This window comes from Pteropus alecto, unplaced genomic scaffold (assembly GCF_000325575.1).
Source record: "Pteropus alecto unplaced genomic scaffold, ASM32557v1 scaffold96, whole genome shotgun sequence".
Classification (NCBI taxonomy): Eukaryota; Metazoa; Chordata; class Mammalia; order Chiroptera; family Pteropodidae; genus Pteropus; species Pteropus alecto.
In genome coordinates this window covers 410,901-416,007 of record NW_006438979.1, presented here as the reverse complement: position 1 = coordinate 416,007, position 5,107 = coordinate 410,901, and the positions used below count along the sequence as shown (strand labels likewise).

Genomic DNA, 5,107 nt, shown 5'->3' with positions numbered 1-5,107 from the left:
GGGACTGGACGCGGTGCTGAAATCGGTCGGGGTTTGTCGTGCGCGCTGGTGGGCCCCCGGGTGGCTGGCTGACCGTGTGCCGCCTCAGGCCGCTCTAAAGGACGGTGTCCTTTCTCTCTTTAATGCACGAGAGCTCGTCCTCCTATTTGTTAAGATTTGGTTTCTTTAACTCAACTCTATTTAAACTTTCTTTTGAGTGAAAGCAGATGGGATCACTAGATGATCACACACCCCGCACTAACAATCTGAGACCGGGCTGCGTGTAGACAGCTGCCAGCTTAGCAAACCGAGATACGGGATGCTGATGTAGTATGTCCCAAATATTACCTGGGATACACTTATATTTATCAATATGAATATGCCCCAAATATTACACGGGACATACTTCTACCTATCACCAGTATTACATGGGCTATACTTATACTTTAAAGGACAATTATTCGTTATTTGTCCAAACGTCAGACTTAACCGGGTGTCCTGTATTTTATCTGGCAACCATACGTTTATGAGCTGAAACTGCGTTTGTCTGTAGAAGTAGCAGATGGTCCCATAATCATTTCACTTTCGGTAAACTCGGGGAGAAATCGAATCGTCGTCCTCACGAAGATCCTTTTGAAAGCGGCACATCGCGGTCTAAGCTCCTGCTTCGCTGTCCCACACGGGGCATGTGCTGCGGGGCTGTCGGCCGCCTCCAGCGCCCCTGCCACTCACATGTACCTGACCGTATGACCGTGACCTCGTGGCACGTGACCTTCGGACATTGACATCCTCTGTGACAGCGCCCAGCCAAAGAGAAGGGGCAACGATGAATCATCTGCGCCAGGTGTGTGCACCGATGTCCCTTCCTGCTCTCCCGAGACTCCGCCCACCTCGAGGACGGCCACCCCGTCCTATTCCGCCAGCCACGGTCCTCACGGTCACCAAGCGCATCGTGGGCAGGAACGGGCTCTGAGCCCCACTGTATTCAACTCCGGAAGGCAAAGTGACATGGGACGCAGAGCAGAGCTCAGAAAAGGCATCCTCGCCCCCTCCTGTATTGCAAGTGGGCAGGCCGGGTCTATCCCCGATGGTTGGATAAAGCGCACTGCCCGCCTCTCATGGGCGGGGAGGTGACTCCATGGGTGCCAGCCAGTCTGGGAGACAGTCTGGGATGCAGCCAGCTGGTCGACCTGAGCTGGAAACCAGCCTGTCTGGGGCGCATGCCTGAGGGGTTCCTGGGGAGGCGTGGGATGGAGGAATTTAAAACAGCGAACTCGGAGTGACCTCCTCCCGTGCACACTGGGGAGGGGTACGGAGGCCCGAGGCCTGCTTGGTGCGAGGCAGGAGGACACAGCATGACATCGGTTCCCGTGAATTCTCTTTTGGTGTCTGAAGAGAAATTACTTTAAGTTGACCGCTGGGGTCCATGAAGAAAGGACTCAATAGATATTTCTAATAAGGTTCCACCAAAAATGGTGACCGTCGCTCTTGGCGTTAGAAGGTCAAGCTTTTTGGCATCGTATCCTGTGAGAGATAGAAGATTCGTGATCATATATCTGTGTTCGGCTGGATAGTCTTATGTAACAATATGTGTGGCCGTGTGTGTGTGTGTGTGTGTGTGTGTGTGTGTGTGTCTGTGTGTATCCTTTGCACAATCACTAATAGAAGAATCATGATTCCTGCTCTGATGGGTCCCCAGAGCACTACAAAAACCAACACTAAACAGACATTATAAATAATTACAGGATCTGCGGCTGATGTTGAAATTATTTATTTACATCATGTCATCCCAGAAGTGTGGGCGTTCCTTCCATGGGCTCATTCTTGGCCTCAGCTAACACTTTTTTTAAAAACTACAAAGACCTCAGCCCTGTGAACAGACTCCAGATCGGGTCTGTTCCCTTTAAAATTCTGGTTCTGGTCTCTGTGTTTCGACTTCGGCCTTTAGTCTTCTGTCTTACCCGCTGCTGATCACACCCATGAAGCGGGAAGAAGAGATTTTTGGCGAGGGGTGTGCTCCAGCTCATCAGAGATGATGAATGGCATTGCAGAATGTTTTCTAGTGCTTGGAGTTTCTTTAGGTTGCTAAAAACTGTTCTGAAGTTGCCTTAATCGTGTAGGAATTGTTTGTTCAAGTATTCCATTACACTTGGCTTTAAAAAAAAAAAGGCTTTATTAGCCCCTTCCCCCAACCCCTCAATTACATGATGATGTACTTGCGTGTGAGTCAGACTTCATGTTACTGTATTTTGGCACATGAGCCCTGAGTCCCCCTGACTCGGAATGACTGGGACACTCAGAAGACACTGGAGCCCGACGCCGTGTCCATTTCTGACCCCAACGTCTGTCGCGTGGTCCACACAGTATCACAAGAGGAACACATCTTTTAGACATCTGAGCGAGGGCTTGCCGTGGAATCGCAGTGTCTTTTAGAAATAAGAGCTGCCTGCAACGTCCTGGACATTCTGAAATAAATTAAAACACGTGGACTTTGACGGATGCCAGAGGAACCACATTGCAAACCCGAAATAGGCCCTAGAAATGATCTGACAGAATTTACATCAGAGAGCCCTTTAAAAAAAAAAAAAAAGAAAGAAAGAAATCATGAAATCATATAATAATAATTATTCTTCTTCTCCCTTTTAGGGAGCCAAAATAGAAGTGTCATCATTCCTGAGAACCTGTAATTATCTGGTTACACAGCAAACTGTTGCAAAACTTACTGGGAATCCATAATTATTTGGATCGAATTTTGGAATAATAGTAATTTTCCAATTATTCCGATTTAAGTGGCGTCCTGCACCTATTTCTAAGAATTGCAACTTATCTTTTTTCCCCCCAATTCTTCCGTTCAGTGTACATGGTTATAATGCCTAACACATGTGTGTACGTGCCCCAGTGTGAATGACATGGCTTCCAAAAGGAGGTATTCCATCCCATTTGGTATCACCCAACAAAAGGATCGCAAAAGAGGATTCATATGATATTTACAGAATGCGTCAGGCAAGGCCACAAAGCGGAAGGAAACGTGGTCTCTCCCCGAGTCCGAGACGAACACCCGCTCAAGCGGGTTGGACGCAGGCTGGTGTGACCGGGCCGGGGACGTGCAGGACGTGAGATGCCGTTTTTGGGGTGAGGAGAGGCTGAATCGGGCATTTCTCCCCAGACCGGCGTCTGTGCAGATGGGGACACACCGGGCAGGGGTCTATGAGTCGGGGGTCTCGGCAAGAGGAAGGCACGTGCTCAAAACACGGAGACGTGAAAGGGTCACCTCGGTGGACACGGCCTCTTAAATTCTGGCTTTTGACACATAAAGGAGGTATTCCATCCCATTTGGTATCACCCAACAAAAGGATCGCAAAAGAGGATTCATATGATATTTACGGAATGCGTCAGGCAAGGCCACAAAGTGGAAGGAAACGTGGTCTCTCCCCGAGTCTGAGACGAACACCCGCTCAAGCGGGCTGGACGCAGGCTGGTGTGACCGTGCCGGGGACGTGCAGGACGTGAGATGCCGTTTTGGGGTGAGGAGAGACTGAATCGGGCATTTCTCCCCAGACCGGCGTCTGTGCAGATGGGGACACACCGTGCAGGGGTCTATGAGTCGGGGGTCTCGGCAGGAGGAAGGCACGTGCTCAAAACACGGAGACGTGAAAGGGTCACCTCGGTGGACACGGCCTCTTAAATTCTGGCTTTTGACACATATCCTGGGGGGGTCGTCAAACCTCAAGCCGTAGAGGAAGAAAAGGAAATAAATCGCGTTTTGCTTTGTCGCCTGCCTCCGTGTCCCGTGTGTGTCCGTAGACCTTCTCTGTGGATTTGGGTCTATGAGTATGTGCTGAAGAAGGCAGTTTCTGAGGCTTCTCACCTTTACCTACGAAACAGCTGCATCCTAGGCATTATTTTCCAGGCTGCTTTTTGACATATCACTAAGTCTTAAAAACTTTCCCGTCTCCGGCCACGCCACCCTGAACGAGCCTGATCCCATCCGATCTCGGAAGCTAAGCAGGGTCCGGCCTGGTTACTACTTGGATGGGAGACCACTTAGGAAGACCAGGTGCTGTAGGCGTAAAAAATAAAAAAAAATAAGGGACTGTAAGCTGACAAGGTCCTTACAATCTGCGAGGTCAACCAAGGGTTGCCTCGCCAAAACAAAAAATTAAAATAAAATAAATTAAATCTGACAATTGTAATCAACAATTAGCTTTCCCACAAGCTGAAAGAACATGTTAAGGGGGAAAAGTAAAGATTGAGGTTTTAGAAATTAGTCAGCAGTGCATGCACTTCCTGCCAGAATCATTATGCCTAGTCCAGGAGAGAGTTGACTCAGTGAGTGGTATTGGTCAGTGGTTTGTTCCTTAGTCCTTTTAGGACAGAAGACTCAAAGCAGCCGGAATGATCCATCATGTCAACGCCCAGAGATTTCTTTGTTGCCCTTTTTTAGATAGGGGAGGTATGCACGTGATGGTAAAACCGAGAAAAGCAATAAATAATGTAAATAATGATGTCACATTTAACAGCAACGGGCAGAAAATAATATACAACAGATAGTAAGCTCGGTTCACGTAAAAATGCACATCGAAGGGAAACAGGTTTACCTAGCAACTGGCAAAAAAAAAAATTTAAGTCATACACAAGCAAAGATCTGAAGATAAGTCTTTTCGTTTTTTTTTTTAAGCTCTGATTGAGTGGAAATCAAAGGAATGTTCTCTTTGTCGACATTTCAATAGCATATAGAAGCAGAAAATCTAGAGAAACGTGGAGAGCGAGGTGTTTTTCTATTTCCTGTTCTTGCGTTAATGCTCGAAGTTAAGATGCTGGACGCAGACAGATAAAGGACGAGCTGCTGATGGGGGCGGGGGGTCCAGCCAATCGGCTTTTTCCTTCCTAGCGGACAGACCCTCCGTGACGCCTCATCAGCTCCCAGATGCCCCAGGAGAGGGGAGGGAGACAGAGACGCGGAGGGAGCCTCGTCGCTCCGAAGACACTCAACCAACCGAGGACGCTCCCCGCTTCGGTTAGCCCCAGAGAGACGCAGAGAGCCGGCTTCTTCCAGGCCCCGAAAGACGACAGCAAAGGAGAAAGAAGCTCTGTGAGCGAGTCCGTAGGCTGCCGGCATCTCGAAGGC

At 48.9% G+C, this 5,107-nt stretch overlaps 1 pseudogene; it reads left to right on the top strand.

The window, feature by feature from the left end:
• Window positions 1-3,929: 3,929 nt before the first annotated feature.
• On the top strand, window positions 3,930-4,048 carry LOC112483197 (annotated as a pseudogene).
• The last annotated feature ends 1,059 nt before the right edge of the window (window positions 4,049-5,107 follow it).